Source organism: Panulirus ornatus, chromosome 42 (assembly GCF_036320965.1).
Source record: "Panulirus ornatus isolate Po-2019 chromosome 42, ASM3632096v1, whole genome shotgun sequence".
NCBI classification, from domain to species: Eukaryota; Metazoa; Arthropoda; class Malacostraca; order Decapoda; family Palinuridae; genus Panulirus; species Panulirus ornatus.
In genome coordinates this window covers 9,809,751-9,831,320 of record NC_092265.1, presented here as the reverse complement: position 1 = coordinate 9,831,320, position 21,570 = coordinate 9,809,751, and the positions used below count along the sequence as shown (strand labels likewise).

General features: G+C 45.5%; 1 long non-coding RNA gene across 1 annotated transcript in view; it reads right to left on the bottom strand.

Annotated features, from left to right (window-relative positions):
• Window positions 1-1,654: 1,654 nt before the first annotated feature.
• Window positions 1,655-21,570, bottom strand: part of LOC139762042 (uncharacterized) — a 327,050-nt gene continuing 307,134 nt past the window's right edge. Inside the window, exon 3 of the long non-coding RNA XR_011715668.1 lies at window positions 1,655-1,710. This is a non-coding gene — a long non-coding RNA (uncharacterized lncRNA). The remainder of the gene's footprint in view (window positions 1,711-21,570) is intronic.

Below are 21,570 nucleotides of genomic sequence, written 5' to 3'. Positions count from 1 at the left end.
TAATACACGTTACAGATTACATATCTATGCTTGTGATGGTGATACCATTTCAGTATAAACTGTATGAAGTAAATAAAGAGCTCCCAATACATAAACTCTCTCTCTCTCTCTCTCTCTCTCTCTCTCTCTCTCTCTCTCTCTCTCTCTCTCTCTCTCTCTCTCTCTCTCTCCCTGACACCTGTGGTCTGAGAATCTGCCGCCTAACCTCTCCATCGCCATCGTCAAATGCAAATGACAGACCTCCTCCTCCACCTCCTCCTCCTCCTCCTCCTCCTCCTCCTCCTCCGAGGCCGTCTAGACCAGCTCAAACCAAAGGATATTCGAACCAATAATGACTCACAGACAGACTGTGGCAAGACGAACGCCTGGAATTCCAGGAACTCTCCTGGAAGTAACTGTGGCAAGAGGGACTCCAAGAGTTCCAGGGAACTTCCCTGGAGAGGGAATCCGATTTCTTTTTCTTAATCTTGTGCAAACTGATTGAATGAATGGCTCGGTTAATTAACATATCATCAGGGTTTATGCAAAGTTCTTTAAATTGGCTTTCGTACAGGGAAAGTTGTAAGAGTCTGCGAGAAGTGGTGTGGCAGTAAGTGATACAGATGTGGCGATGAAGAAGAGGTGGGTAGAGTAGCGGTGGAGGGGAGAAATAAAGCGTTCCTGGTTGTACCATTTCATACTTAGCTTTGCGCTAAGTCTGGAAGGTTCACCTCGCGAGTTGGTTTCTCGCTGAATTGTATAAAGGCGTGAGCAAGCAAGTTTATAGAGTCCAAATGGTGACTCTAGGGGGAGAAGGAGTCTCCCCACCTCGATAAAAGTGTGGCAAAACCCACTATTAGAAGTGAACTGTGGTTATTACGAATGTCTACTAGCTGATCATAAAGTCCTATGTTTACTTCTGGTTTCTGTAACGTACGCTTATTCATTTTCCGACGAAGCTTATCTAGCTGATCAAAAGCCAACATATCAGTACAGGATTAAGGTTAACTCACATCAACACGCCACCACTGACATAATGATTCGTCAGTGTTACATAGCATACATTAGAATTGCACACTTGGCGGTGAAATTTTCAGTTTATAACATCATATTAAGATTCAGATATGCCAGTCATGTCATAACTTTCTTTTAAAGCAAGTGTCTCTGCTTTGATTTCCCCCCTTATACTGCGCCCATTTACACACAAAAAAAAACCTCCTTAGAAATAAAGGTTATTGTTGAGAAAAGTACTTATGGAAGGGGACGAATTTGCTCCTTATGGGAAGCGATTTTTGAACCAAATTGCACAGTCTCACTAAGGAACATGCTACATTGGGCAGCCACGGGATCAACAATTTACATCCCTATCATGAAAAAGAAAGAAAGGACAACGTATCACTTCTCAAAACTGAATACCTTAACGAAATGTTCCCACGCCGATCCTGGAGCGCATTTACGAAAATGAAATGCTGTATGATTTGCTTTCGAATTCCAAGAATCTCCAGTGATACTTCCTTGTATGTGTCTTTTATTATATACATGACTAACGAAAAACGAACTGTTGTTGGCACGATTACGAGCGTCCTCTACCGTGTCATCTACCCCAGCAATAAAGCAATAAAGTTTACGTCTGGAAAGGTTCCTGAAACAAGATGCCTCCAACTAACCTGGAATATCTAGGAGTCCGACTCGTCTGGCCTCGTGTTCCTCGTCCTCTCCATCAGCCAAAGCCTGAAAAACAATAGATTGTCGTTCATGGCAAGAAAGACTTAGGTCTGAAGGGCTTCCCACCTGAACACCCTACTGCAAGATGTCAGGGTCTATCTGCGTGGAAAGAAAAAAAAAAGGGAGTAGGTTGGGGTACTAAACACCCATAGCGCCACTCTCTGATATACTTATCAAGCTGGTTTTAATCAATTAATAGAAAACGTCTATCATCAGGGCTAAAACATCAATGTTGCTGAGATCAGCAGTCGTGTTCGTCTCCAAGATCTGTTGATCAGAACACAACCTACTGACCAAAGGACGTAGTAATGTTATTGTACAAAGGGGAACGTAAGTTGCCATGGAAAAAGATCACCATGTGACGGTCACCCTTAGAGCGGTCGACTTATTACGTTCCTTCAGTTCAGGTAACCATGTTCTTTCATAGTGACACCTGACCGAGCATGTTCACATATCAACTCACAACACTTCTGACCAACTGTCATATGAATCGTACTCAACCAACACAGTTTCGTACAGCACCCAAGTACATTGGGCGAACCCACGCAGGAGACAGAGTGAAACAGGCGACGTACGAGGATGTGAAATCAAGTAACCTGAGCTGGTATATCGAGGTGCTGGAGTACAAAGAGTGCGTGTCTGTCCTTGTGGACGGCTGGTGTAGGAGTGAGGGAGAGCATGATTGTGGTGGTGGTGAAGGGGAGCATGATGGTGGTGGTGATGGTGTGAGAGAGCATGGTGGTGGTGGTAGTGGTGGTGGTGAAGGAGAGCATGATGGTGGTGGTGGTGGTGGTGGTGAAGGAGAGCATGATGGTGGTGGTGAAGGAGAGCATGATGGCGGTGGTGATGCTGAGGGAGAGCATGATGTTAGTGATGGTGAGGGAGCATGATGATGGTGGTTAGGTTAGGTTAGGTTAGGCTAAAAAAAACCTAAATATATAAAATATCATATACCGACAAGACAGGGAGATATCAGGATAACACGAATTCTACACTGAAGCTGATATAAAAACAACAATATACCAGTATAAAAACCATTTCATGCACGAGACATTATATCTATCTAGTTTCACAGTCAACGCACAATTGACTTTATCTTTTAGTTCAGCAGATAGAACAAAAAAAAAAAAAAAGAATAAAATATAATTAAATCGCTTCCCAGAAAAATGCGTCGGTCGACTGCAAACCCATCCAATCAGTGCAAGCAAAAGCCAGCAACAGTGGAGCATATTCCTGGCCAACAGCCAGTTTCCCCCACCGGCCATTATCCAATCAGAGTGCCGGAAATCAGATCACCCGGGGAGACAACTGACTCTCCAAAACTTGGCCGGTGACACCCAGTCACAACACAGGCGCTGAGTAAAGTTTAATTGGCTCTGGTAGAGAGGGCTGGGATGAGGGGCTGGGAAAGGGCTGGGAAACGGGTGAGGAGGGCTGAGGACTGAACTTGAGAGCTTCTGAGGGCTGGAAAAGGGCTAAGGGTGATTGTGAAGAGGTAGAGAAGGATATGGAGGGGCGAGATGAAGGCTGGAGGGAGGAGACATGAAGCTAAGAGGCGGCGTAGGGCTGGAGTGAGGGCTAGGGTGAGGGCCGGGGGGAATGATGACACTCAGGGCCGAAGGAAAAATACGGGGAGGGAGGGAGGGTTTGGGGGAGTGGGAGGAGCCGTGGGCATCAGCTGGGTACATTTGAGAGGGGCGCAAAAAAATCTGGCGACTTTTATCAATGATGACAAGTTAATTGAATAGCCAATGAGAAGAGATTAAAAAAAAAAAAAAAACTCATATACGAATGTGTTTAATAAATGAATAAAGATGGAGAAATATAAAGTATTCCATTTTCTCTTCTTTTAAATGAATATTATCATAATGCTTTTGATATATTTTCTTGCAAGGCAACTGGGGAGGAAGTGCCCTCTTTGCTCACCATTCGTGACACCCATGGGCTACAAGGGATGGGAGGAAATGAGGGCTGGGGAGGGGCGCCGCGTGGTTTAGAGCTGGGGGGGACGGAGGGCTGATAGAGGGTCAGGGAGGGAACGAAGGGCAAGAGGAGGGTTGTGGAGGGGGCGCAGGAGGGTTGGGTAAAGGGAAGAGGCTGGGGAGAGGGACGGAGGGCTGGGGAGGAAGGTAGAGGGGAGGAGTGTTGGAGGAGGAGAACTTGGGAGAGCGCGATGGAGAGCCGTGGATGAGTGTGGTCGGATGTAGCAAGGCAGCTGGGTGCACGTTGACTCAGAGCTGATAACCGCGTAAGCATTTTGTCATCGTCGCACGACACAGAGGCCCGTCAGTCCGCTGACCCCAGCTCTGTTTTGACCACATCCCGCTCGCTGCCAGGCGCCAGAGACGTCGCGTTCTTCTTCTTATATTCGAGGATTTCAGCAACAAAAACACTACAGGTGTGAGTATCCCGTGTACCCAGCGACCAAAACTACCAGCAGATACTCACGTTGTTCTCATGAACAACTTGTGAACAGATGACTGAGCAAACTCCATTGAGGTCAAAGGTTAACGTGAAGGGAGGAGGATGAAGAGCAAGAGGGAGGAGGGAATGGCTGATGGGGTCAGTAACTTACCTCCCACATTATATATTCGTAACACCTGCCACAACCATCTCCATCAACCCAATCATTACACCTTCTCCATATCCATAAATGCCACATACAAACCTTTTATTTCTCTCTTTAAGTATTTCTCACTGAGATTCTTTGAGCCAAACCCTGATCCACACGTCCTCTACCACTCCTGAAGCCACAGTGCTCCTCCCTGATCTCATGCTCTGTACATGCCTGCCACCATCCTCTCAAATACAGCTTACCAGGTACACTCAAAAACAAACTTAGATGTCAGTCATATGTATATGTATATTACTGGAGAGAGAGAGAGAGAGAGAGAGAGAGAGAGAGAGAGAGAGAGAGAGAGAGAGAGAGAGAGAGAGAGAGAGAGAGGCCCCCCACCTCCCCCATCATCCCAGGCCAACACTACACCCTCCTACCCCCCCACACGTCAAGCCAATGCAACAAAGGCCAGCCCACAATAATATAATTTCATCCCCCAACAATGATGGCGGCCAAACTCGAAGCAGAAATTTGTTGCTGGCAGCATCGTCTATATTTTGTGGGAAATTATTCATAATTTTGCATATAGCCAATAGAACTCCTGAAGCCTCACTCCATTTGTAGCCACTGTTGCATATTGATTAGTTCTGGAGGAAACACCATTGTGGCCACTCTGTGAAATTGCCTTGACGCAACAACGCCTCTGCATCGGCACTGTTCGCAAGCATGAGCGTAGCCAGCAAAACAGAAGGCATAGTTCTACATGCTCCCCTGTAACAAGCACAACGGTATATATATATATATATATATATATATATATATATATATATATATATATATATATATATATATTTGATATGAGTGGATGAGCCATTCTTCGTCTGTTTCCTGGCGCTACCTCGCTGTTCAGGTCAGAAAAGTCATAAGCCATCTTTACTGCCTATTCATCTTCACAACATCCTCTGTACCATTGGTCTGTGACCTGACCCCCTGACCTTTACAGGCCAAAGGTCCCGAAACACGATGAAGACGCGTTTAACACGCATTTCCACTGTTTCGTTGATAATCAGGCAGACAGTCGGAAAGAAGAGAGACATTAAGAAGGAAGTGCAGGAAAAAAACAAGACGCTACTCTCCTTCGGAAGGCAACGTAGAATAGGTCACTAACTGAATAGGTCACTAACTCAGAAGAGAAGTTAGAAATGTCGCAAGTTAAAAGTTTGTACGGATGAAAGAGGCGTAGCTTAGCAAGACGCAAAGTGAATGTCATGAGACAACGCTGTTTCTTGTCACCAGTTTATCAGACGTGGACCAACCTCAGGCTGCCTCTGACAACTCTCTCTCTCTCTCTCTCTCTCTCTCTCTCTCTCTCTCTCTCTCTCTCTCTCTCTCTCTCTCTCTCTATCCCCCCACCCCAGGTTAGACCTACCACAGAGGGAATATATCCGTGAAACAATGGCATTTAAGATTTCTTTTTTTTTCTGATAGAAGAAGACATTTTTTTTTCCTTAACCAAGATCAATGATTGAAAAGCCTCAAGATATACGACTTCTTCACCCTCTACCTGTTTCCCTTTGAAAAAATGTTCATCTTGGAACAAACGGTATAAAACTATGACTGAACGAACAATAACACAAGTCTTTGCTAACCTTATTGATTCTATTTTGAATCGAACGTGTTCTGGTATTTTGGTCTTCAGGGAAAAAAATCTTTTATATCTGTCGTGTGACGTTGTATACCAGAAGTTCGATAGTTTTTCCTCCCAATGTTTCCTTACGTTAAGTAATCCTACTCAGACGAGCTCTCTGAAAAAAAAACAAAATCACCCTTTGTTTTTCTTTCCCGGTCGACGCCTCCAGGACCCCACTGAAACACAAGCCGACGAAAGAAGGTAAAAAAAAAAAGAAAGGACCAACCACCCATTTCTCAGCGGCGCCTTCTGGAAACAGAAGACGAGGGGACGGGCCCTCACCCATGGCCCTCCCCTCCGCTAGTTCCTACACAGGTAACGATGTGTGGCGCCCGGAGAAACCTTACCTCCTCCTCCTCCTCCTCCTCCTCCTCCTTCACCTCTTCCTTCACCTCCAGCAAGGAGTCCTACACCATTTCCCCTGCATAGCCTCCTCCTTCTTTTCCCTACCGACCTCCTCCACCTCCCACACAGTCCCCCATCACTCACAACGGAACTCCTCTACAACCGACACCTCCTTCCTGGACTGAAGATGGAACAACCGCTCACTCCCTCTCCAGGACGAAGACAACAGACGTATCTCAAGATATGCATCGTCAGGTTGAAATGAATCAATGAGGGAGGAATCATCAAGCATAAGGAGGAAGCAAGGAGGAGAAGGAGAGCGAGATGATGTAGGGAAGAAGTACAGAAAGCTTTCGGGTATCAGGACCTGATGATTCAGGTGTTCGGGAGCGTCCTTGCGGTAGAAAGAACTGGAATGATGTGGTATGAAGGGTTGATGGGCAGTCAATGGACTGAGTAAGAGCATCTGAAGCAATTTATACCATGGAGTGCAAATGAGGCCATTGTCCGTTTGTTCGTGACACTACATGACAAAAATCATGTATTTCGTAACATATCTTCCTGTATTCGTGGCAGCTAAGGCCGAACACAATGGCAATACACATCACTACAAGTTTTCATAAGAGCTATACACTTCCATAACTTTCGTAAAGTACTATAACTCCCCGATGCTTATGATAATCTTGGCTCCAGTACATGTAGTTGTACCGAGTGGGAGGCGGGGAGATCAGGGAGAGACCGGGTAAGTGGAAGAAGGTACTGGGAAGTTGGGGATGAGGTAGTGGGTGGTGCATGGTACCGGGAGGAGAAGGTAGAGTGGGAGGCCCGGGATGGGGAAGAGGCTAGAATGGAAAGGGGATTGAAAAGGCAGGAGATGGGGAGGAGGGAGTGGAAGGGAGGAGAACGGGGAGAGAAACCAATAAGGTCTGGAACTAAAGGACGTGGGAAGAACGGATGACTGGATGGACGAGACGACCTTAAAAGTTATACAGGTTTGCGCACCACAGGTACACTCTGCATGGTCGGTACGTACACACACACATCCCGGTACACACGACGGGACGACTTACACGTACAGTTACACTGAGAATCATTAAGTCATTTTTGTTGATCTCGATGAAAAATCTCACTCGATAAATCTGGCATTAAATCAAGCACAATTCACGGACGCCTTTCACCCTCGCGAATCGCTCAGAACGGCAACCGTGAGGAACAGCTCGTGATGCAGGGCCGAGCGCTAGGGCGGCCGGCAGCCTCATCACAGACCGGTCGTCCAAGCAACATTTTACGTCCTTTCCTATACCGAAACCAACAGTTTATCAAACATCAGTTTAATATCGTCCTCATTTCGGTCATATTTCTAGAGAGTCTTCAGGTGCACTGTCTCGTATATTTCCAGGTATGATCTTCACTCTTGACCCAATCATATCCATCAAATTTAAAGAAGATATCACAATTTTTCCCTCCCAACAAATGTCATAAGCATCACGGTCGGGGAGGGGGAAGGCCCAGAGTTATAGCCAGGGAGCGATGCGTCTGGCGAGAAAAGTGGCGACTTGACATCCACGCTGCTTACAAATGGCTATTTTCCGCCTAGAGAAGTGGCGCGTTGGCGTTATCTTGGTCCTGACGCGCCAGGCTGGGCAGAGCAGTCGGTCTACGTCAGTGGCCATCTCAGGGTAATGTGTTTGCTCATTTTATTTTCTGCATGTAAGTTTTCGCCTTATTCATGGGGTAATTTCAGTTAGAAAAATCTTTCTTTTTTTTTTTTTATTTCCACGTCACACTGAGGGAGCGAGGTGAAAATTCTCTCTTGTTCCCATGTTTGCGGAAAATCGTCGTATGTATGATGCATGACTGTACATCACAACACACACACACACACACACACACACACACACACACACACACACACACACGAGTGTAAACCCTCCCTCCCTGTACAGTACAAATCGGTAATTACACCAGCAGGTGAGGACCATAATGGGGGAAATAGATTACAAAAAGCCGTATTATAAAAGAAACCCAATGAGTTAACATCACGCTGAACTTCTCACCAGAAGAGCATTAAAGGAGGATCGCGAGGGAGAAAAATGAATCACATTTTGGTCACTGTTACTGAAGATGTGCTCTGGATACATCCACACCATAGTGACATATCCTGAGCTAAGGGTCCCTCATAGGCAACTGGTGATGCTCGAATGTGGATTTCCAATGACAGTTTTGGTACAACACTCGTGTCTATCGCACATATTCATCGTAATTTCTCATCACACAAATATATGCTATAGTTATATCAACCATCTTCCTCAACTCACTTTTACGCTATTCTTTCGTATCCTTCTCGTATTTGCATTACTTAACACGTCTTATTCTATTGCTTGATCTTTTGCTTCTTCCGTGTTTTGGCAATGTACTGTCTTTCTTTCATTGGATTTCCTTTTCGTTTCGAGTGTTCATTCCTCGTCGAATTTCGTCGTTCTTACACGAGTTTGTGAAGTGTAAACACACGGTAGGTCTTCCTCCCTCGTATTCCCGTTTCCCGTGACGGGTCGTTAGCGAGCTGGCCTGAAATATGCTCAGTTTTCCCCGCTTGGCGTCGCCGCCCTTAACGCTCCATGTGACGTCATGGCTCAAGGAGCCAATCAGGTGAGACATTAGAGCGGCTTATATACAGCAGAGCCAAAGTCGTGTTGGGTGACGGATGCACCTCGGCCTCCGTGCCAGAAAGAGCCTCCGTGTCATTTACCCCGAGCGAAAAATGGTATCCATATTTTGTCCTTAATTGTTGTCTGGGGTCGAGGCTGTTTCACGGGTTCTGGCGGCTTGCTTCGGGCCACACAGGGGGGCTTGTGGTGCCTCCTAGCTTGGCTCGGGCCACACGGGGGGCTTGTGGTGTCCTAGCTTGGCTCGGGCCACACGGAGGGCTTGTGGTGTCTCCTAGCTTGGCTCGGGCCACACGGAGGGATTGTGGTGTCCTAGCTTGGCTCGGGCCACACGGAGGGATTGTGGTGTCCTAGCTTGGCTCGGGCCACACGGAGGGATTGTGGTGTCCTAGCTTGGCTCGGGCCACACAGGGGAATGGTGGTGTCCTAGCTTGGCTTGGGCCACATGGAGGGCTTGTGGTGTCTCCTAGCTTGGCCCGGGCCACACGGGGGGCTTGTGATGTCCTAGCTTGGCTCGGGCCACACAGGGGGCTTGTGGTGTCCTCCTGTCTTGTCCGGGCCACACAGGGGTTTTGTGGTGTCCTCCTGTCTTGTCCGGGCCACACAGGGGTAACAGCGTCTCCTGGCTCGGGTCACACGAGGATTGTAATGTCTCCTGTCTTGGCTCGGACCAAATGAAGCTTAAAGTGTCTCCTGACTTGGCTTGGGCCACACAGAGTTTATGCCCTCTCCCGGCTTAGGCCACACGAGCCCTATGGTTATCTCCTAACTAAGGTGCTGGTAGTGAGCGACTTAACGTCTTTCTATCTTTCCCCCTTAACTACCACAGGTGTTGCATATACTTCCCTTTTTACATGTATCAACAGAAGAAGAATGAAATAATGGTATTATCGAGAGAAAACGAAGCTGTCTCACTGTGAGGTTCCAACAGTGTGTTGGCGGATGTTAATCTGGTGTGTTAGGTGTTGCTGGAGGGGTAACGGGCATTCAGTCTAGGACTTGCGTCAACAGTCACTCACCCTAATTTTTCTTTTTTGTCACCGTTAACATTCTCAGTCTCTCTCTCTCTCTCTCTCTCTCTCTCTCTCTCTCTCTCTCTCTCTCTCTCTCTCTCACACACACACACACACACACACACACATACACACACACACACACACACACACACACACACACACACACACAATATACATAATTCTATATACATTTGGAGGGAGAAGTGACTAAATATACATAGAAAGAACGGTACATCCAGGCAAGCAAGCCGAGATAAAATCACATTCACAATTCATTGTACGACGAGCAATGTATAATGTATGAATAATTTTCGCGTCGAATTCTTTTATGATAAAGGGAAATATCCTGGGGGGGGGGAAGGGGAGGTGGAGGGGGGGGAGGAACGCGTCTGCAGGCGGGTTGGGGCGGGGGGCGTGGTTGGGTAGGCGTGGGTTGGAGGGAGAGGGGGCGCGCGCTTGGAAGGGGAGGGGGAGGGGCGGTAGAGGGGAGGGGAGGGGATGGAAGCACGAGTGTCCAATTAAGTAATGTAAGGACCTTGTCCAGCTGGGGAAAAATTATGAACCTCTAATGGGTTTTTGTGATTTCTAATGATTTCAGTAATGTGGTCCATAAATATGTATATATATATATATATACATATATATATATATATATATATATATATATATATATATATATATATATATATATATATATATATATATATATATTTATATGTGTGTGTGTGTGTGTGTGTGTGTGTGTGTGTATACACTCCATTTTCTTCTTCAAGAGAGATGGCTTCCAAACAGCTCGTCATCTGGCAGCAAATAACATCAAAGACCACCGATGCCACCACTAACACCTTCCTCCTGCCACCACTAACATCCCACCGTTAACACCACTAACATCCCACTCCTGCCACTACCACCATTACCACCACTACTACCACCACTAACATCCCACCGCTGCCACCACTATCGTCCCACCGCTGACAACACTTACATTCTCTCCCGTTCCATCTTGGGGCAATCATAGACACGTACCAGATGCTTTGAGAAGTGTAATGTTCCTTGATCTACAGTCTTCTGTAACCTGCTCCATCTGGTGATGAGAAATGTAGTTCAGGTCGAGTCGTTTAGTGTAGTTCAGGTCGAGTCGTTTACACCAACAGGTACCTGTGTGGACCTTTGCAGTTACATAAGGTCATCACCAGGTACCTGTGTGGATATAAGCTTGTGTCACAGGTCATCAGTAGTCACGCAGACAGGGAGATAGATATATAAATCTATATTAACACACACAAAAGAAAAATTGGCCAACAAAAAGACAGAGAAAAATAGAAAAAAAATAGTCATAGAAGGTATGAAACAGACGATTAGAAACAAAAACACACAGACAGACAGACAGATAGAAATAAGAGATAAAAAAAACAAAGAAACACAATGGAACAGCGAGAAAAGAACAAGAAAAAGTCACACACGCAAAAAGAAAGAGAGACAAAGAGAGAGTGAAAGAAAAAGAGAGACAGTTACATAGATACACAGACCACACAGACCCCCAAGGTCCAAGTGAGGTGGTGTGGCCTTAACACCACTTAAAGACGAGAGAGAGAGAGAGAGAGAGAGAGAGAGAGAGAGAGAGAGAGAGAGAGAGAGAGAGAGAGAGAGAGAGAGGGAGAGGGAGAGAGAGCAGCAGCAGCAGCATCAGTTCCATTACCCGGGTGGGGGGCTTTGACTGGGAATGCGAAAACAGTTTTACTGATCTGGCTGGATGGCAATCGCTGACTCCCGCCTCTCCCTCTTTTACGAGCGAACTTTAGCCTCGCGGAGAAAAATACTGATTGTGTTAGGACGACTGAAGCTCTCTTTTTTTTTTCTTAGCCTTTTTTTTTTGTGTAACGTAAGGCATGAGAAAAAGGTGAGATAAAAGGAATGAGAGAGAGAGAGAGAGAGAGAGAGAGAGAGAGAGAGAGAGAGAGAGAGAGAGAGAGAGACTCAAGTGTTCCCTCCCTCTCTCTCACCTCGACCGTCGTCCCGTCCTGTTGTTTTCTTTCCATTTCCACAGTATTTCTCTTGCAGTGTCCACTTTGTTTACTCATGTCGATCTTTGTCACTTAAATGCCTCTCAGCTCCTTTCAGTCTAGTCTTCTGCTTTACGATATATATATATATATATATATATATATATATATATATATATATATATATATATATATATATATATATATATATATATATTTGCCATTTCCCGCTTTAGCGAGGTAGCATCAAGAACAGGGAACCAATAGATAGATAGATAGATGGATGGATAAGTAGGTAGGAAGACATATAGACAGATTGAAGGTATGAGGAAGAAAACGGACGACACCTGCTGGTAGACTTACTTGTAACGAGTGAAGTATGAGGAAGGACAACAATGATTGTCAACTTTTCCAACTCAGTTCCCAAGGTAAAAAAAAAAAAAAAAGAAACACGGAGGATCTGATTTCACAGCTGACTTGTGGAGTCGCAATATTTTTCTGTTTACACTTTGATTTACGTCGCTCCGGCCGGCCACCTCCTCCCGTGTTCATTCACGTGAAAAGAATTCAAGTGTTTTTAATTTTTAGCTTTGGATATTGCTTCCACTTTTTGCCCACTCATGCTTGACATAAAAGATCAGCGACTGTAGTGGTCTGTGCAAATTAATTTGCAAAAAGCAATATCTCATACAATTCAACAGAGACAAAAATATCTTGTTACTTTTTCTCGCTATTAATTATTTCTATTTTTATAACGACCGACACAGCATACGTAAACAATGCCCCAGTCATGGCCGATTCGGGTGTAAGGAAAAGAGGGTAAGAAATAGAATGAAGAAATGAATCAAAACTCATTACGTTGATGAAGACTTTGACTCCTAAAGGTAATAAGGTTATAGACACAAGGGAAGATAACAGAAGAGAACTTTACAGCTTCGCTGTTCAAAGGGGGAAGAAGGCATCATAACGGTCAATCTTCGTGTGGCTGGTCGTCACAAAATAACAATGGGAAGCAGCAGCAGCAGCAGCAGCAGCAGCAAGAAATGAGTCTATGATCCCATCCTTGGTAGTCTCCTGCAGGTCGTCCTACTCCGGTCTGAGAGACCAGCCTCTTACTTGACCCGGTCCATGTATTCTCCCACAGCGCAGGCGTGGTCCCCACTCTCTCCAACATAATCCCTACATCCCACTGCAAAGACCGTGGCCCAAACGATCTCAATCATTCGATTCACCGTCTGTCTAATTCAGTACAACAAAGGCATTACAAACTGTGAATATATATATAGACAGAGGTACTCTTGATGTGTGTTTAAGCTTTGATGTAAGTCGGAGGTCTGGCTCTAGTGAATGTAAGTGCTATTTGTATAGTATGGGAGAGTCTTCCACACTCGTGGAGCCCCGTCTCGTGTGTGTGTGTGTGTGTGTGTGTGTGTGTGTGTGTGTGTGTGTGTGTATGTGTGTGTTTATGATTACTCGTTCTGTGTGACTGGAAGAGAGTTCCACATTCGCATTGCTCCAGCTCTTAACCCTGCGTATGTACCATATCTTTACTCTAATGAGTATATATACACTCATACATGCATACATACACTGACACTCCAGCCTTAGTGAGGAACCCATTTATCGAAGTGCCCGGAGGGAAGGATGCACAGTTGGGTTGACTGTGAGCCTACTATCGCGGCGAGGATTCGAACCTGGACGGATCTGTACGTGAATCGTCGTCAGCTTTGCCAGGCACTGTACGACGAAAACTCACAAGTTTGTGTGTGTGTGTGTGTGTGTGTGTGTGTGTGTGTGTGTGTGTGTGTGTGTGTGTGTGTGTGTTGTTCTCAGCAGCCAAAATATTGTTCTTTGACATCAGATTCTTTATGTTAGTCAACACCTGTGAAGTTTGCTTAATGTCCAGCCATCTTTGTTTCGTCTAGCTCTCTTGTTGCTCCATATTCTCTTGACCTTTCCGTTCTTATGGTCTTCACTTCTTCCTTTTCCTTTTACATTGTTTCCCCTCTTTATCTTCTATTTCTTCCCTCTTCTCATTCCTTACCTTCTTTCCCCTACATTCCCTCTCTATACTCCTCTTCCTCCTCCCTCTCCACACCTTCTTCCTTAGTGCCCCTACTCGTCACGTTTCTCCTTCTCTCTTCCTCGTCCTCTCCCTGTGTGACTGATAACGAGTTTGTTTATTAAAGAAAACTACGTGAGGAAAGATTTCCCCCTCTTCAAGGATTTCTCTTTTTGTGTTTATTTCTGGCGCGGGGTTTCCCTGCGACGGCCGTTCCTTTAACTTACGTTCAACACGGAGTACTTCCCCACTTCTTATCGTTCATTTCGGGAAAAAATAACACCACGTAGGTTGTCCCTCTATGTTCTGATCATTACATAGATGTAGATAATGACAGACAAAGGGATGGAAGTATTTAGGGACAAACCCACCGGACTAAAGGTGATGGAGAGCGACGTTTCTCCCCTGAACACTGGGCCGGCGGGGAACAAACTGGACTTTCTAAAGCCCATTTGTTGCGCTTTGGGGGAAAACTTTAGCTGTGTTTTGGATTGCCAGCAGCAGCAGCCTGGATCTCTCTCTCTCTCTCTGAGCAACGGGTTTATTTTTCCTTCTTCCCAACACTGGTTTAAGTCAAGGGACACGAAGGATAAACACGACTCCTAAAGTTAATATTTTCTAAATCGACTCTTAAAAAAATGAGTGTGATGATCAAATTACTATACACATTTTTTCCAAACTTTATCTTACTTTTCAATGATGGTGAGTAACGTTTGCAGGTAATCTACATAAAAATCGGTGATTAAAAAAGTAACAAGTTATGGGGAAGTGTCCATTTTACAGCCTAGAGTGACACCTGACAGACTTGTGGATCAGACGGAGTCAGACTCGTCAGGGGGGGAGGAAAGGTGCCAAGAATGGCCACCAGTGTTGCCAGGCTCTTGTGATGAGGAACCCTTGGTAGGCCAGACTATAGACAGTGTTATGCTACACTGAGTGGTCCTCCCTTCCTCCTCTACCACTCGTCTCTCTTCTCTTCATTTCCCTCATTCTCTTCATTTTCATCTTGACACTCACTTTCCCCTTTGTCACTCCTCCTCCTCCTCTCCCTCTCTCCTTTTTTTCTTTTTCCTCGACGTCTTTATACGTTCCTCCTCTTACTTCTTTTCCTCCTCTTCTTCCATTTTCCACAGTTTTCCTCCCTTGTCCTCCTCCACCAGCTTTTCATCACACTTCTACTCATTCTCTTTCCCCACCTTTTCCTCATACTTTCCTTCTCCCTCCTCCTGACCTCGACACGTCTTAGATAAAGGGATAGAGGGGGATAGAGGAAAAAATAGAGGAGAAAAAAAGAAGGGAGTTGGGGGAAAGCAACCAATATCTATGAAATTTTCCGTACGTTTGTTTCAGTTATGATCTATTTCTCCTTTATCTTGATAAGTTCTTCAGCCTATCTCTACACCTATGTACTTCGCTGCACACACACACACACACACACACACACACACACACACACACACGCACACACAGACCACCAGAAAAGTCCGTAGGTCTAACATGTGTGCGTGTGTATGAGTGTGTGTGTGTGTGTGTGTGTGTGTGTATGAGTGTGTGTGTGTGTGTGTGTGTGTGTGTGTGTGTGTGTGCTTAATGTTATTAATCACACAGATGCTTGAACAGACCCTGAATTCAAACAGAAACTCCTTCCTTATAACGTCTTCGTATGTCAAATACAAAACTCTCTTTGGCATTTCCTTTTCTCAGTCATCTGGCGTCATATATACCGACCAACTAGTAATATGTGTAGCGACCAGCATTGTCAAAACAGATTTTCATATATATATTTTCTTCTCATACCGAGGAAAAATCCTCAAACGTGGAAATGCGATGCAGTGGCTTTGAAGGAAGGCAACTGGTGTTTTTATAACGATTTACGTAAATCAAGACGAAGTGTTCTGTTACTCGACATGGAATCAAGGGTGTTACCATCAGAGACGTTTCCCTCGTAAGGACGAACTCTACGAGGAAATCCTCCAGAACACAATGTATTTTTTTTTTCCTCCCCCAACGGTCAGGAGGGCGGGAAACTGTCAGCTTAGCTGGGGGAGAACCCGGACGTTGCTCCAACCTCTGCTCTCTGACGCACGGACCTCGATCTTCTTTTTTTTTTTCAATAGTGGTCAGTATAAATGTCCTTTTCCCCCTTTTTTCTACTCTGTTTTGGTATATATATATATATATATATATATATATATATATATATATATATATATATATATATATATATCCTCTACTCTCTCTCTCTCACTGTCTCGTCTCTCTCTCTCTCTCTCTCTCTCTCTCTCTCTCTCTCTCTCTCTCTCTCTCTCTCTCTCTGTCTCTCTCTCTCTCTCTCTCACCAACGACATCAAGAAGCACTGGGAACTATACAAAAGACGACGTAACAACAGGTTAGGAGCCTGTGGGAAGGTAATTGTGTACTGTTTGTGGCTGTACGAAACAACAGGACTGAGAAGCAGGCAAGATACGTGGTGAGTGCCAGGCGTCAGCCCTGATAAGTGCCATGCGTCAGCCCTGGTGAGTGTCATGCGTCAGCCCTGGTGAGTGCTATGCGTTAGCCCTGGTGAGTGTCATGCCTCAGCCCTGGTGAGTGTCATGCGTCAGCCCTGGTGAGTGCCTGGCGTCAGCCCTGGTGAGTGTCATGCGTCAGCCCTGGTAAGTGTCATGCGTCAGCCCTGGTGAGTGCCATGCGTCAGCCGTGGTGAGTGCCATGCGTCAGCCCTGGTGAGTGTCATGCGTTAGCCCTGGTGAGTGTCATGCGTCAGCCCTGGTGAGTGTCATGCGTCAACCCTGGTGAGTGCCATGCGTCAGCCGTGGTGAATGCCATGCGTCAGCCGTGGTGAGTGTCATGCGTCAGCCGTGGTTAGTGCCATGCGTCAGCCGAGGTGAGTGCCATGCGTCAGCCGTGGTGAGTACCTTACATGGTTGATTAGGGGTGACGAATTGCACCCCCCCTCCAGTGCTGGGAATTATTGTCCACTTTATTAACCTTAATTACCCCTTCCGTCATTAATCAGTGCGACAATTCTTCCGCTTATTGCTAAACACAGTCGTAAACACGGGCATTATACGCTGTAATTACTTTCCCTCGAGTTGGGACACATTCCACTCGACCTCCCTTACACGAACGCCTCGCCTTCGTAAAACTACACCGTCCGTTCACAATATCAATCCGGATTAATGGCTCTCCTGATGTCATCAAAATAGAAAATCGAGATGGGAAGATTAACTCCTGACGCCTGGGGAACGTCCAAAGTCAGGTGAAAGAGTCGAGACGCAGAGGAAAGACGGACACTGGCAGTACCAGGAAATAAGAGCAATTAAAGGCCCACGTCCGATTCCGGGTAAGAGTCTTTGGATTCGACGAGGTTAAATAAGAACTTTGGGAATTATCGTGGCGGAGCGAACCTTACTCTCGAAGGGTATTGATCTCGTCCTTCTCTAAAGGTACTTGTGTTTTATACTGAAAGGCTTGGAGGAGGAGGAGGAGAGACAGAGAGAGAGAGAGAGAGAGAGAGAGAGAGAGAGAGAGAGAGAGAGAGAGAGAGAGAGAGAGAGAGCAATAGCCACACCCTGTGTGCTGATACCCCAGTATCATGGTGGTGGTATTAGCAGTCCTCATTTCGTTAACAGCTTCTTGGGATAGTAGAGCTGAGAGGAGGGGAGGGGCGGCGCCTTACAGCCCCCTGTTACAGCAGGGTGCTAAAGCAGATCTGAGGGGGGTGTTGGGCCGCCTCTCAACAGCCTCTTAGAGCAGGGCTGCTGTAGAAGGTAGAGCTGAGCGGGAGGGCCTCCAGAACAACATAGTTCAGGTTATCTTCACTTCTCTTAACACTTTTTTTTTTTTTGCTATCATCATCTTTTCCTTCGGCTCTTCCTGTCCCTTCAAGCCTTCTCTTTTGCCTTTAATGACTTCAGGACTTTGATTGCGTATCTCTGGCTCTTGTTTTTTTTTTTTTAATCATTTTGTCCTTTGAACTCAGTTTACTCTTGCTGCTGCTGCTGCTGCTATCAATGTAGCGTTAATCTAACTATCTGTGTCACATGTGTACATTTGTCATCTGTAGCGGATGTCATTGTTTGGCTTTATAATTACGTAAAAGCGATAGATTGCTTGATTTTATGGTAATGTGGGATTTTTTTTACCTAGCAAAAATGCGTTGCTTTTAATCTGACCAATATTAAAGCCCCATTTCCTGTAAAAAGAGAAATATGTGTCCCTCTAACGTACACGCATGTTAGCTAACATGAAAGTAATACTTTTTTTTTTCCTCTAGTACAGTTTTCCTCAAACAAAAGAGTCGCCCTATTTTTATACGACCTTTTTGGACGTTAAAGAAAATGGTTTCTAACACTGTCAACAAAAGACATCCGTGATTGTGGTCGAGTGATCTGTTTGTGTTCTGCTGGTGTGTCCAGTGGACTGGTTCCTTTTCCTTAACCAGTCCTGTCTGCGTCAGGGAAGACTGTCGCTGGAGATAAACTGCGTCAGTGAGTGTCTCTAGACTGTTGGAAGCCACGTCTGACGGCCCCTCCCTCACTGGTAACTGGTACAAGGTAAATATCCAAAGTCTTTCTCTTTGTTCTCATAGCTTCCTCACTGTCCTGCTTCATCCAGCTTCACAACCAAACTACTTTAAGGTTCAATATGTCTCTCTGTTCCGTACAGAAACCAAGATAGGGTCGTCTCCCCTGTAATATGGGGGACACAGAACCTTGTTTCAAGGTCTGAGAGAGAGAGAGAGAGAGAGAGAGAGAGAGAGAGAGAGAGAGAGAGAGAGAGAGAGAGAGAGAGAGAGAGAGAGAGAGGAGGGGATCCTTCCGAAAAGTCCCCCCTCAGCGAGGAACAGACTCTCAGCCGCCACTCTCATCCCCTCATCTGAATTTACTGCTGTTTTGATTGGCTGTTTCTGTTTACAGCCTCAGACGAGGCTGGCGGCCATTACGTCATTTATGGCTCCTCTTATTGGTGGTAACGATCCGTTATCGTAATGGGATGACCTTTGATTGGAGGGTCATGCATACTGATTGGGGATTTGTTACTGATTGACTGAAGGTCCTGGTTCTAGAGGCCACTCTCGATTCTCATTGGCGTTTTATGTGTTTACAAATACAGAGAGTATGATTCTACTCCATTTAAAACATTACTTTTGTTTCCAGACAATTAGTATACGTATTACGACCGCACAAATGATGTTAGAATGTTTTATATACACACAACACAGTGTTTATTTCGTATCAATATGCATAGCAAGGGATAGTGCTGCAGAGATCCACAGAAAATACTTTGTATATATCTTATATTAAGTACAAAATACACACTTGTCATCTGACTGTACTTAAAACCACAGTTTGGGAGTTTGTGTATTCCACACGAGCTACAGGCGAACAGTGAAAGACAAGAGCCAATTCCTCAAGTCGTACACTACACGTGCAATTCCTTCATCTTTCATTACTGTACAATGTGGCATAGTCTATTGCAGGAGCCAGAAGGATGAGCAGCAGGGCAACTGCACTCGTTCAAGCAGGTTGTTGATACCAGGATTGCCATCAGTAACAAGTTTTGGAATAATACAGATAACTATATTTTTAACGATTTTTAAAGTGGTGAATCTGATGAATATTTCTAACATGGTAAATCAGGTGAATTTACATGTTAAGAACTATATGGCAATGGGTTAATGGATGATACACACACAAGTGGAGAAGTCAGTTTATAGTTTTATCTTTAATGTGAACATTAAGAATATGTATGTAAATATATATGAATATATATACAAATATATATACACACACATATATATATATATATATATATATATATATATATATATATATATATATATATATATATATATATATATATGATTTTCTTACTTCCTCTCCCGCAACAGGCAACCTCCTCCCCCACCGCCCCGCCTCACCACCATCTGTTGCCGTCAATATTAACTTTGCCGCTTGTTGCTTCTGCTCTCTCTCTCTCTCTCTCTCTCTCTCTCTCTCTCTCTCTCTCTCTCTCTCTCTCTCTCTCCTACCACCTTATATATGATAATATATGACAATGGTCAGGTGTGCCAGTGGGGGACCATGTACATATGTGGCACCTGCAGACGCCTCTCTCAGGATCAACCTGGCCTCTTGCCCAGCCCTCCTGGCCAACACTCCAGCTGTGACCTACCATGTCTCGCCCCACCAACTTTGGCCACATTCTGACCAAATGACGTATCCACGTTACGTCCTCAGGGTCACAGAGGCCCCAGCGGGTCATCTTCAACACTCAGGACGATATCAGAAACCCAGAGACTTGATGGGTCACAGCGGGTCAACTTGCAACACCACACAGACCCTGGGCTACAGCAGATGGTAACACCGAGAGCGAGAAGTCATCTTCGGTGAAACTTACATCATCCTGGTGGATGGTGGGAGCACAGGGTCGTCGAGGACCTTCCAGTCCCAAAGGAGACGACCACCTCACCTTGTTCCCGCGTGGAGGAGAGCAGCAGCAGCTTTGAAGATGCAGGAGCTCCGTGAAAAGGGGTCTTGAGGGTAAGATATCTGGCATAATGTCGTCCCTCTCATCTTCTCTCTCCGTTTCTCACTCCCATCCTCCTCACCCTGTCATGAATCTCTCCCATTAGCCTCTCTCTCTCTCTCTCTCTCTCTCTCTCTCTCTCTCTCTCTCTCTCTCTCTCTCTCTCTCTCTCTCCCCGGCCCCCCAAGAGCTGGCCAATATGAGCAATGGCACAACCCCTCCCCAGGGAAGCCTCGGTAATGAAAACAGCTGAGCGGCGGAACACGGAAGAGTTACCAGGTTTTCTTGTCGCCTTTCTTTTCCCACTGAGCTGGCCAGGTTTTTCAGTCCCCTGGAGACGCTGCCATTTTTTAGGTAAGACGTGTTTCATTTTCTCTTTAACTGTTGTGCTTTCCTTTCTCCTCAGGTTTAGTCTTATAATATCATAATGATATGGCGGGGTTTAAGGTTCTCTGTCGTGTTAATTTCCTGCACTGGTTCTATACTCCTTCCCCCAAGTAGAAATATAAAGTCAGCTCCTCTCCCACCCTCAGCATCAGAAAACATAACAATACCAAATACATGTACACTGAAATGATCCCACAGACACTAAACAAACGCCCTCCCAACTTAGTCCTAAACACCAACTCATCAAACATACACACATTTGAAACCACACTCCCCAGACAAACACGAGTCACACTTTTCCGTTAACGCTCTGGATATTATCCAATTCGGCACATCTCACGACCCCTTCATGCCTACGTTGCTGCTACCACTATAAAGGTATCGTCCCGCCCGGTGGACGTGGTCGGCTTCCTGAGCGCTGCGGGATTTTCGTAAAGATCAAAGGGACTTCTGAAGTAGGAGGAAGGTAACTATATAGGCTTTTTCTAGTCATCTTCTTAGTGTCTTTTATTAATATTTTCATCCCATTCATGTTTGTCAGTTACACACCTACCAGCAGGAGTCTCTCTCTCTCTCTCTCTCTCTCTCTCTCTCTCTCTCTCTCTCTC